The following is a 14,424-nucleotide window of genomic DNA, read 5'->3' on the forward strand; positions in this document are numbered from 1 at the left end:
AAGACAACACCGCGCCGCTCGGGGCTTCAACCACGACCACGCTAGTCCTCCTCCATGTCACTGACATTTTTCCCCTCTACATCACCACCGCCATTTCGACGGCAATTGAAGGTGGTCACTGGCCATTGGCACTCTTATGTTTGCCCTTTGTGTGATTTTACTCTCTGATCATATTAATGAATGGGAAGAGAAGAAGATTAGAACTATAGGAGAGTATCTGTTTGTGTTTGTGAAAAATCATGATGAAAAAGGCAACAATTATTGATGCCCATGGAGAATGATAGAAGAGAAATGAAAAATGGAATATGAAGTTGTGATGATGAAGATGAAGATTGGTTGTATCTAATGTTGGAGGGGAGTTGGAACGGTGATGGTGAAGAGGAATTTTTGGAAAGAAAAAATGGAAATCGAAATCTAATAGAATCTTTCCAGTTTTACCAGATTTTATTTGTTGTAATTACTCTTAGAGATGAAATAATTATTTTCTTTTTTCAGTTTCTGGTGAATGAAAGAAAAGATAGAGAAATATAAGGGGAAGAGGATTTCAATTTCTGGTGAATGAGAGAGAAGAGAGATGGTGAATGAGAGAGAAGAGAAAGAAACATACGAGGGTAGAGAAAAAAATAAAGAGTCAAATAATTTAATTTTAAAATAACTCAAATCCACATCATTCTACCACGTTAATAAAACAGAAAGTTCACCGTGCCACGTCAAGTTTACACTAACGCTGTTAAGTCCAATTTAGTGGTAAGGTCTAATTGATGCAATTTTCAAAAAATAAGGACTCAATTGAGACGCCGAAAAAGAAAGGGACCTATTTAAGATTCTGGATGAAAATAAGGATCTATCGAAACATTAAATCATATTCTTATTATTATAGTAATTGTAGTACACGCATACATGTCTTCTTTTTATATATAGATAATTAATTTAATTTTAGAAAATAACTGAATTTGATATTGTAAAAAATAAAACAGTAAAATAATATTTTTTTAATACTCCAAATGGATAGTCGTGATAAAATCCACATATTCTAAATTCTAATAGTAAAAAAAACGGTATATAAAAAATTCATTATTTAAATGAGCGCAAATAAAACAAAATAAAATATTATCTAATTATATAGTTTTAAAAATTTATGAAAAAAATAATTTTTTGAATGAAAAGTTTCAAGTCTTTCATGTGTCTCTATTCAACATCACGTATATTTTTAATAACATTTGCTCCCGTATAGTAGAATCAAAAGTCATACAATCATCATATAAATATAAACATAAACATAAATACAAAAAAGTATAGGATAAACTATTGTTAAAATAATTAATAACAACACAATATAGGAATGACAAATAAACACAACACATTAACCAAACATTCATCCTCAAAATCATCACCAGTGACATCGTCATCACCATTATCATCATCAACATCAACAACATTAACATCATCATGAAGGACATTGTTCTATCTCTTATACCTAACCTCATGCACCTACTCTACCAAGCAGGGCGGTTCAAGTCGTTTCTCCCTTGCAGCTAAATAACCTATTTCCTTGTTTCTCAAGGACTTACGAGTAAATGTTGGTACATCGTATACCGGGCACTAAACTTAGTAAACGAGTCGGAGTCCATGCAAAGCATCATTCCCATCTCCATTGTTTCGCACGGACGAGAGTACGACACTCGAAAACACAAATATTAGGATTTACTAAGTACCAGCAATTTTTTTAAAATAAGCATATAACATTTTTTATTGTCTAAAGATATTATATGAAACACTTTGTTCCTTAAACGATGCTTTTATCAACAAGCTGACGTGTGCCAAAATGTTTTAAACACACAATATATCTTAACGTTTACAAACATTTATTGCATGTATGAAAAAATGTCTTTTTGCTTGTATGCTTTGTCTTCTTTATCTATGCAGATCATTAAAGTACAAGACCTTTACTAAAATTCATGTATAAGAAGGATAAAGACATTAAGAGATAGGAAGACATTCTGGGAATGTTTCCTTAAAGCTTCAAGCTCTGCAAAATTATACAAGCTATTTTGTTAAAGTTCTATTAAAGCGCAATAGCTCTGCAACATAGATCTGAGTCTGACTCCTAACTAAAAAGGCTAAAAAGTCTACATGAAAGTCAACTCTTTGTCTAAGAAATCTTTCTTGAAGAAGAATATATATATAAAGATGATCGCATGAAGAGAAGAAATGAAGAATACATGCATATAATCAAGCTAGTTGTTACATTGTCTCTCTACATTGTCTAAAGCTCTCATTCAACAAGAAAATCTTTACAAGTCTTTTATATTTGCTTTATATTGAAAACTTATCCTCTCTTTGAGAGTTATCAAATCTGTAACTTGTTTGAAAAACCGTTTTGGTTGTGTTGTATATTCAAAAGTGAATTAAAACACTTAGTGTTTAGTTTAGTTTAGTTGAACGATTTAGTAAATTGACTAGAGTTGAAACCAGAAGAGGTTTATAATACTTGTTATAAACCAAGAGTGGTTAAACTTGTGTAATCTTCTTAAAGATTAGTCGAACCCCTTAGGAGGTCTTAAGGGAAAACTAGACATAGCTCAAGTTGAAGCAAACCAGTATAAAAATCGTGTTATTGCTTTGCTTTATAAAACATTTTCCTAAATGCTATCTTAAATACACTAGCGTCTAACAATTATAGAAGATCGACCAACCCCTACTAAAGCAGTAAACGTTGTTTTGCAAAAAAGTTTTAAAACATTATTCAAGTAAAGTAAAAAGAAACAAGTTGAGCTTGCTAACCCAATAGTACGAATTATTCTCCATGCTGACAACAAAAATATTCAAGCTATGTTCAACAAGTTTAAACGATCTTAAATAAACTAAGATCGTTAGGTAAGGCTTATGAAAATTTTGATAATATTGACAAAATTCTTTGCAGTCTTCCTAAGCAATAAAGACTAGAAGTTATCGCTCTAAGTTCCTAAAAAAATCTTGATGGTATGAGCTTAGAGGAACTTGTTGGAATCTTGAAAGTCCATGAGCTGGAGCTTCTAATAAGATTGAATTTTGAGAAAAGAAAAAAGCATTGCCCTTAAAGCTTAGAAGCTAGCTAGTAGGACACCTACAATGTTAAGACAAAATCGTCTATACGTCTATATGTCATAACCTAAATTTAAACAAGAAAAATCAAATGATGCAAAATAATATTAGTTCCCCTTCCCTTTGTTAAAAAATCCTTTAACTCATAATTTCTTCTTAAAAAGCTCTATTTTTCACATTATGCTCTTACTACTACATAGACAACAGATCACAGGTTTGAGTATATCATTACGATCACAACCAAACAAAGATTCACTTTGATATATTTTGAGTAACATGCATGGATCTTAGAACTATGTGTGCATCAAAATCCTAAAGTAACTCAAATAAAACAAAAGTGAAGTTATTTTGTTTGAGATTTTGATCGATCAAAAGTGTTAACCTCTACCATGAATATATTGTACTCATAAAGTTAGAGAATAGGCATAAAAAGTTCTAGAAAATCTTTATAGAGAAGTTGTGGGTTTTGTAAAATGAAACTTGATTAAAGTAAAATCTATTTATAGTTAAGCTTTTTATGAATAAAATAATCGAGTATCACTATATAAACTATTATTTCTCTTAAACTATTTTCTAGGTCCTTAAAAATAAAATTAAAACATTTTCTATTTTTATATTGATTTATGATAACTTGGGTATCATTTTATTATTTTTATTTTAAATAATAAGTCACTTTTTATTTTAACATAATTTGCACTAATTACATTTTATTTTGAATTACTTGTCAACCAATTTCATTAATTAAGACATTATTTTAATTTATCAAACTCATCATATCACTCAGTAACTTTCATAAAGTTTTCGTTTATTTCTCTTCATTTCACATCATCTTTCCCTTAATCCAAACAACCTTACTTTCTCACGTCTTTCCCCTCAAATCTATCTTCAAGAAAAAAAAACTTAAAGTCTTATAATATATGATGTTATATTTTACCAATTAAAAGCTCTTTTATTCCGTTCCATGTAACATATTTAATTCACTTAAAACTTTTTGTGTGACATTAGTCTTTTCCACATAAAATAACTTCATGTATAGGCATCTAGTTAAGGATTATTGAAGTTAGCATGTTAGTCTTTTCCACATAAAACAATATTCACATTTTCATTCTTTGCATAAAATCCAAGGATAAAGGGATAACAACATCTATTAAAAGACACATATTAAACAAATTTCATCATAACTAATGCATAACACATATTAAAAGTCTATTATCACATACGATATGTCAATTGAACATTTTTCAAGCGAAATAACATTATAGGAAAGTGAATTGCTTTTTATCCTTTTCAGTTTAGTGTCCAAACAAGTGAGTATGCAAACTCTTAGAAGATAGAATAATGACTTTAGTGAAAAATCATATTGTCCAAGCAACTAAATAAACATTTGAGCAATAATATTATGTTAAAACATTATATTTATGTCACATTAGTGTAGAAAAACCTTTTTATATCGGTTATAATGTACCAGGTATAGAAAGTGGCGTGATGGTAGTTTCGTATATGTGAGAAGTTTGTCTATATTGGTTAGACCCAAAATTGGTATAAAAAATGACATGGTGGTAAAACTATAACAAAATACAAAGTTTTTTATATCAGTTGGACATATAACCGATCTAGAAAGTGGTGTGGTGGTAATACTATAATAAATTACAAAGTTTTTCTATACCAGTTAGACCTAGAACTGGAATAGAAAGTTAAGCGGTGACACTTTTGTAATCTTGGAGAAGACTTTCTATACTTGTTAGTCATTATAACCAATATAGAATGTTTAATCCTCGTCTTTCCAACCCTTTCGCGCTTCCTATACCATTTCTTTGCTTCTCTAGTATCCCAACTTAAATCATGTTGCTTCACGCGCTTTGTTCATCATTGACCCTCGTCGTTGCTTGCGGTTCCCTGGTCATTAGTTGCTTTAGTGTTGCGATGGAGTTTGTTGAATTATATTCTTTGTTCTATTTTACAAATATTATTTGGTTACCTTAGGTAAAATGTATACATTGGGTCCACCATCACCATGAAACCATTACAACTGATATGATAAGGTTGGTGGTTGTAGACATTAGAGATGGTACTGCTCGAGTGTGTGTGCCCACTCAAGAGGTTGAGACAGTGGGACAGGCCACTAGAAATTTTATCCTTTGGCCAGTTAGATTAGCAAAAACAATTCTAAAAGAGGTAATCATTCGTATTAGTTACGCATTTTTTTTTTTGGTGAATACTAATCGTGTTTAAGTATTTAAATAAGTATACCAGGTTTGAGCATAATGGGAGGAAGATGTGAATTAATCACTGCCACAACCACCACAATCGTCACAACCACCATAATAGACAATTCTAGAACAACTTAGTGAATTGGTAGCAACACCTATAGAGTTAGAAATTCCTTCTAAAGTCACAAACAGGACATCCCACCTCCCTTTTTCTATATGTCAGAAGGATGTTTTTGAAGTTTTCTCTAGCACTGATATGTTATGTATATTCGTATTAAAACTTTGGTGGTGTTAAGTAAATTTGTTTTTTTCTGAAGTTTGAATGTATTCAATATGTTATTTTAACATTATTCATTTTGAATGCTTAAGGTATTTACATCATATATGTATTGAGAGAAAGAATGATCACATATATGAATTTATTGACCTTATTGTCATTCAAGGAGTTGGGAATGAAGGTGAAGAGGTGCAATAGTACCTATTAGATGCCTTTGAAAAGGAAAGAAAAAACAAGTGTACTTAGCACCTTATTTGCAATAGTAAGTATGGTTTTAATAAATTAAATTATATTTATGTAAAACATGATTGTATATAATATTATTTGAATTTGCAAGGGTCACTAACAATTGCTACTAATTCTTCCACTATACTCTTTTGTGGTTCTCTTGTGGTCACTAACAATTGCTACTAATTCTTCCATAATACTCTTTTGTGGTTCTCTTGTGTTCATTACACAAGAAACCAAACACTTTGACAATTAAAATTACACTAATAGTGTAAGTTTTTTCATAATTTATTTGTTGTGTTATATGATTTAATTTTACTAAGTTCTTTATTAGGCACAAATTTAAATGTACAATTAACTTTTAGAAAGTGGTTGAGACTTATTTGAGGTTGTAAGGAACACATATCACCTCTAGAAAGAAATTGTAGTTCATTGAGTCAATTGTAAATAGTTAATCTTTCAAACTATTGAAATACAATTATAAAGTTTATGATATTCTATGAATTTAACTTGTAGTGCTCGCTTTAATTTGGAAACTTTAAGGCTAGATATTATGTGATGAAACACATGTAAAAAAATCATATTCGTAAACATTGTTGACTCATGAGATATGGTAATCTATACAATTTATAAATAAGATCTTAAGTATTTATCACTATAAGTGGACTCAAACTATTCATTGTGTAGATTTTCAGTGATGCGTCTCCATTGAGGCATGAGGTCCTGAAGGAAGTTCATGAGTAGTAGGCTTCATTCCTTTTAAGTGTCTATAGAAGATGATGTTAGGTATTTTATAAGTTTTTATGTAAATATTAGATGTATAGTCATTATTTGATGAGTTTAAGAAATATAATCATTATTATATGTATATTGATTTTATGAGGTTAAAATTGTATTATATTTGTTGTAAAGTTTAGAACTTTGAAGACATATATATTTTGGTTGGTTGTTCTTGACTATTATCATTATTTTGGTTGGTTGTTCTTGACTATTATCATTATTTTGGTTGGTTGTTCTTGACTATTATCATTATTTGGGTGTTTTGAACTATATTGTATGCAGGTTTGTATGTGGTAGGTAATACATACAAACTTACCATTCATTCCCAAACTGGTATAGGAAGAGATGTTTTTCTATACTGGTTAGGGCCTTACTAATATGGAATGTGAATTTTTTTTGTATTAGTTGGTGTTACAACTGATATAAAATGTCTGGGTCATTCATATAGAACATCCCTTCCCAAGAGAATTTTCTATACTGGTTATAGGATTGATATAAAAAATGGGCTTTTTATACCGATTATGGAACCAGTATAAAAAGTTCAATATTTTCTATACCTTTGTTTCTATACCAGTTTGAGAACCAATATAAAAAGCCTTTTTAAACCTATGTAAAAAGGTTTTTCTCCATTAATGTTATATTGCTTAAGCCACATTAACATAAGTAAATTAAATTGAGACATAATTTTCTTTTTATTTTACAAAAGATATACATCTATCTCAATTCAACAGAAAAAAAAACATTTTATTCCATAACAAAAATATACAACTTTATATACTTTCTACACAAATACAACACCAAATTGAAATAATAGGAAAACACTAGGGGTGTGTGAATAGTGTTTTTGAAAACCTTTTGCAAAGTAGTGTCTAATGGCTTACAAAACATAAGTATCAAATGTTTAAACGATGGTTTGTGTAGAATGTGTAAATGGAAAACGTTTTAAAGAGTAGGGAAATAAAACACAAATTTTATACTGGTTCACTCAACTTGAGCTACATCTAGTTCTCCTTTAAAAACTCTTAAGGGGTTCCACTAATCTTTTAAAAAGATTACACGAGTTTTACCTCTCCAGGTTTATAACAATTATTCTGACCACTCCTCGTTCACCTAGTCAACACGACTAGTGTGAGTTTAAGCACTTCTGGTTCATAAGTATTCTAACCACTCCTGGTTTCAACCCTAGACAACACGTCTAAACTGTTTAACTCAACTGAGCTAAACACCAAGTGTTTTAATTCTGTTCAGAATTTACAACATAACAGTTTTATGAACAAATATATAGATTAATAACTCTGATGAGTTCAATTTCTTATTCTTCTTGTCTTCTCTTCAAACTTTCATTTATATATAGCATTTCTTGAAAGATGATCGTTAGACATAAAAGTTGACTTCAGGAGAACAGGTAACCTTTATTTGGGAAGTCGAACTTTAGTCTACTTTGTAAAGGTTCAGAGTTTTATCATAGCCTTTAGCAAAATTGATCTTGTACGATGTGAGAGAGCAAAAGGCTTCAAGAGAAACATTCCTAGAATGTTGTTCATCTCTCACAACATCTTTTTGTTGGGTGCAATGATTCTGATCATATCTTTCTGCTTTAGTGATTTGCATAAATATCAAGAACAAGGTATACAATGATCAAAACACTTTATCGTACATGCATTTAATATTTTGAACGTTGATAAGTGTTAGGTTGTATTGCATGTTCAAAACATTTTATTATTTGTCCATTCATTAATAAATGCATCGTTTGGTAAAACATACATATATTTGATTATCAGATGGTGTAAAACATTAGACGCATTCGACTATGTATATCATAAGACACTTTGCTTGAGTTAACATTGTATTGAGTAAAACTTTCATTAGCTTTAATGTTATAAAGAGATGGACTTTCTTATTCATAAAATGCTTAGGTTGTTACTCATATAATCTATTGAATATCTATAAGAGAGACACTTTATTTTCTTAGACGATGTTCATAAATTGAGTTCATTATACAATTCTGTCTAGAAAATCTTGTTCATAAACTTGACTATGTCTAAAATAGAAGTTACAAAATATTTTTCTTTTAAATTATTTCTTTAAACAACTCTTCAAATGATATTTTCTATGATACTTTTGTTAAATTTCAAAACGTAAGTTGTTTAAATAGTGTATTCTTTAGACAATATTGTTTTAACACAAATATATAAATTCTTTCCATTTATTAATATAAACATGTACACAAAACAATTTTATCATTACCATCACAATCAACTCTAAATTTTCATCATTAACCTAACTAAATATAATAATGAATAGTAATATTATCATTTTTCATGTTTAGAAATATATGTATTTTAAATAAACAATTTATTTTTAATAAATAATTCATTTATTAAATAAATATTTTATTTATTAAATAAACAATTTCAAATCCGATTTAGGATATGCGTATTAAAAGTAAAAACATATTGAACAGAACAAATCTTAATATATGGAGATATTATTCCTTTAGCTTGGGAGAAAATCTCTTGAAAATTTTAATTTAGACTCTAAATATATGAAAAATAAAAACAAATTATTTCCATAACATAATAATAAAACAATCCGTGCTTATACATAACATATATTTCAATAATTAAATCGTTTCACACGATTTAATGATAAGACATAATTACGAGATTCTTTTATGTATTAAATTAATAACACATCACATATTCAATCATCAAATGGTAATTTACTCAAAATAAACAATAAGTTATGATTCCTTTTCAGATGATACTAAAGCCTAAATTATAACAGTCTAGTTGTTTTTTTATTCCTCTCTCCCTTCCTATATATTGGCCCTATGTCAGCATGCTTATTGCATTAGTTAGGTTTAGTTAGTATAATTATAATTATAATTCTATTCGTTATTATAATTACATTATCTTCAATCGTACTACGTACCCTTAGTTAATTAATTGTTTGTTTTCTCTCTCTCTGGTTTTTAAACTTTGCTTGTTTTGATTCGTATGCTGTTGTATTGTTTACTGTTTATATTAGTCAGCATCAAGTTGAACTCTTTTAGTTCATCACTTTTTATATTTACAATAATAGCAAGACCAAATACTATATAAAAAGAAAGACATATTTAAATTAGTGGCTATAATCTTTAGAGGTGTTGTTTTATTATAGCAAGTGTAAAGCTAGTTTGAAAAATATAGCAAATTAATATTCTGAAGTAGTGAAAAAATTGGAAGCTGTTTGTATTTTTATTTTTCAGGTAATGTAAATACACTTTAAGTTGATATTGAATAGTGATAACTTCTTTTAGTTTTAAGGCATTTTCTCTAACTTTTTTAAATAATAAAAGGTTGGAAAGAACAAAGAATTATTTTGAATTGTTTTATTTTATACAATCTACTATGTCTTTTAATTTTTTATTCAGATAAATAAACATAAAATAGATTTGTTTTTTTTCTATAACAAAAATTCTTAATCAAATTTCATGATTTTGAGAATGAAAGATGTTATTGAAATTGTTGCTTGATTACCAATCACAATCAACTCTAATATATGAGAAATTAAAGGAAGAGAGTGGATGTAGATTAAATGTAAAGTATACTCATTTAAAAATGTGTAGTTAAAAGAGAAAAATAAAAAATTAAAAGATAGAGTATTATTTTTATTATTGTTTTAATATATTATATAATAAAAATCATAAACTATAAAGGAAATGCATGATTAACGAAAAAAACAAAACAGTTTTTCAGAAAATTTCCAGTTTTATTTGAATATTCTAAGTTTTTAGATAAATAAGCAACCGTCTTCACTATATACATTACATTTATTTTGTTTTTCAAAAATACGAAAAAGTAATGATAAGGAATTTAAATCAAATGGAAAAAATGTTTTCTAAAACATTATATTTATTTTTGTTAATAGCCCGTTACGATCATAATATATGCTTTTTACTCTGTAATCTATAACAAAAATAGATACATTAATTAGGTGTGTCAAACTCGTGGAATGAGCTTAGATGATGTAGTTTCTAAGAGATTGGATCATAGTAAGTACTGTTAAGCAAAAATTAAGTTCTAAAAAAAATCGAGAGAGATATGTTAGAATAAAAGGGAAGATTGAAAAAAAAAACAGGTGATTTATTTGAAGTTAAAAGTTTCAACTTTTTAAACTTTTCAATTATTTAAAACTTGTCTTTTAAGAAACCTAGTAATAAATATAGGAGAGTATTAATAGCACCGGAACAAAGAGAATAAGAATAAAAAAAAAGTCATACACAAAATTTTATACTATATTATATCAAAATATATCCTACATCCAATAACCTCAATTTGATATTACAATCATTAATATCAAGTGAAACATGTGATTTACAATATATAACAAATTACTATCCTAAATTTGATATTACAATTAGTAATCTCAAGTGAAACATAGAAAATCACAATCAAGATAAAAATACACATTTTCTATAAAAATTCACAAAGAATAATAAACCTTCTCTCTTGAAATCAGAAGAGATGAAATACATCTCTCTTGAATAACTAAAAGGGATGAAAACACCTTCCTTGACATAGAACAAGGAATGAAACCACACCTCTCTTGAAAATCACAAGAGATGAAATCAAACATTTTTTGAAAATCACAAGAGATGAAATTGCACCTTTCTTGAAAACCTCAAAAGTTGAAGGACGCTTCCCTTAACAAACCTGAAGGGATGAACTAAGCTTCAAAACCCTACTAGTAGCATTGACACCTTACCACTCAAGAGCATGCTTGAAAAAACATAAAAGTCACTCTTTTAAAACCCTAGTAATAACATTAACACCTTATATGTATGTGTGAGCACGCGTGCACGCATGAGTCTAAGTAGAGTCAAGACAACAAGCCATAATCTACTATGGATATATAATTATATATAGATATATTTGTGTGGGGTTGAGTACAACCAGGATAAAAGACCATATATCTACTATTGACACATGTATCTATATATATGTGCGGGGTTGAGTAGAGCCAAGACTTGTTCCATAATCTATTGAGAGTTATTGCTAATTTTATATATATGTATCATGTAAGTGTAACTATTTCCACTGAGGAAATTTTATGTGTATGATTATATGGTGCATTGAATGATGGTTAATTATGAGATTATCTAAACTCTATTAATTATTGAACTCACATAGAGGAAGATATTTTGATAATGAGAGTTAATAAAAGTTCTTATGTTTTGAAGCAGTGGCATGAGAAAGAACTATGTTTCATAGATCGTACAAGAATCAACCTTGTCATAGGACATGTAAAAAATTCTAGAGAATATTAAATGCACAAGTCTTCCAGAAGTACATCGTTATGTCATTAGACGATTATGTATATTGTAAGAAGAATGGAAATGGTTTTGTGTTCTTATATTGTAAGACGATTATGCATGTCATTAAAATTATCATAGGTCTTACCTAGCGATCTTAACTTGTTTATGATCATTTGAAATCGATTGAACATCGATTGGATGTTCTCATTGTGCAACATGAAGAATAACTTGAACTCTCGAGTTAGTAAGCTCAACTTGTTTCTTTTAACTTCACTTGAGCCTTCATATGTGACAACTAAGGTGTTCCACTTTTGCTCCCTTGAACATATATACTTTCATGTACTCTTCCTCAAATAAAACAAACATTAGCAAATTTATGGCTTTAGAGTTAAGAAGGTACATGTGTTTTTGTTTATTAAACCATAAAATTATTGGCACAAACTCTCCCTTATTATCAAGAGGTATATAGTTTCTATTCTTAACCACATTCCACATGTCAATGTGACAAGATTCAAAGAATGCAATCATTCTTTGTTTCCAATAGTCAAACTTTTTCCCCTTGAATAAAGGAGGCTGGTTGACAACATATCCTTCGTTTTCCATGGCCAATAGGATATTTTTCTCAAGTTTTATTAGCAACTCACCCTAGAGGTAAGCTCTAATGCCAACTGAAATCACAAGAAAACACTAGAGGTCCAGGGAGGGGGGGGGGGAGATGAATAGTGTTTTTGAAAATCTTTCACAAAACAACGTCTAATGGTTTATAAAAAATATAATTTGTATGAGATGTTTAGATGTTGGTTTTAATAGAGTGCGTAAATGAAAAACGTTTCAAAGAACAAAGTAGTAAAAGACAGATTTTATATTGGTTCACTCAACTTGAGCTACGTCCATAATTAATGGTAATGATTTTTCCACTATGTCATTTATAAACGAGTTTCTCCTAAAGCTTAATAATTTAGAAAATGTGTTGATGGTGCTAAGTGTCCTTTAGTTCATTCCCAAGACACTATCCTCTATTGTTTCTTGGCAGGTTTGATCTGACTTCCCTCTTCTTCTTCTTCCCTCAACTTTCTTTTCATCTTTGCATTTTATGCTTTCAATGTTTGCATCTCTTTGTCACTATGTTTTCTTATCTCTTTTAATTCTCTTTGTAGCTTCACATTCTCTTTCATAAGACTAACATTTCACCTTTTTAGAAAAGTTGTTTGCATAGAACAACTTTAGGCATGTTCTTCAAGAGATTTTTTTTAGAAACTACATTGTGAGATTTTGTTGTAATTTGAGATAATATATTTAGAATCTTCCGAATTAGAGGAACTAGATATATAATCTTTTATTTTATTTTACTTTCCTAATTTCCCTATTTCCCTTTTTAGGAGAATTAGATTATTACAAATAGAGAGTATCAAAATGTATTTTTTATGATTGAGAATAATAAATCAGTCTTATTTTCAACTTTCTACTATGAAACAAAGAGATGAACATTCTTAAGAAACGTAGAATAGGAATTTATAAGTATTCAACGTGTACTATGAAATGCTTTAGTCTAAGTGTAATTTATCGTTAGTATAAACTAATTAAACAAAGTTATATAAGCAAATTGTCATGCATCTATTTGATTAAATAATACACTTGTGTCTATCAAGTTAAGATCTAATGCTTATAAAATCATATTCATTGCAAATTAGCTTATTACAAATTAGCTTAGTCAAATTCACTAAAGCATTTACCACGCAAGCAAAAACATAACAAAGAAATTTGCAGTACTAGATAATAGAAGGTAAATAGTAATAGACAAACAATAAAAAATTACACAAAAAATTAATGTGGTTCAGTTGAAGTATATAACAAACTTCAATCTATACCCACAACAGAACTCACTAAATCACAAAGATTACAATTAACAAGTTCTCTCTCAACAACATCTCACTCACATAAGGATGGCAATAAGGTGGGGCAGAGATGAGTTTCATTATTTCATGCTCATTCGTAAATGTTTTTGCTGAAAGGGACCGAGGGAAACTCCTGCTGCTACCGCTCGGGACGCTTCTACTTCACCGATCGGTCCTTCTCGCTTCCGCCTTACCTCCTGACTCTTCCTCTCTCAATGCCAAAGTGGGGTGACCTACAAGAAACACTCTGACGCTCAAGTCAGAATTTATCTTCGCGAGTCTAGTAAAAATTAGCAAAATCAGAGCTTTACCTTCTTAATTGATTGCTATTTATATGGTTTCAAAGAATATTATCCATTAATTTACCTCTTAATGACGATCAATGCTCACCTTAACTGCTCGACAATGACTGTTACCTCATTAATTATGCATTCATTGACATTCAAAAGGTTGTCTCCAGCCAATGGCTAGAGAGTTCGCGAGTATCACCCTGGCGTCCGACCGGGAATGATCAACTTCCATCACCCTTACGTACCCGGTCGGTCGGATTCATACTTCCATCGTCCTTGGACAATCGGTCTAACTTACTCAGTAGCGACTAAGCATATCCGGTCGGTCCATCCTACTCGGTAGTAACACAAGTCCCCCAAG

The sequence above is a fragment of the Vigna umbellata genome, chromosome 9 (genome assembly GCF_029865625.1).
Source record: "Vigna umbellata cultivar VRB3 chromosome 9, Vumbellata_1.0, whole genome shotgun sequence".
NCBI classification, from domain to species: Eukaryota; Viridiplantae; Streptophyta; class Magnoliopsida; order Fabales; family Fabaceae; genus Vigna; species Vigna umbellata.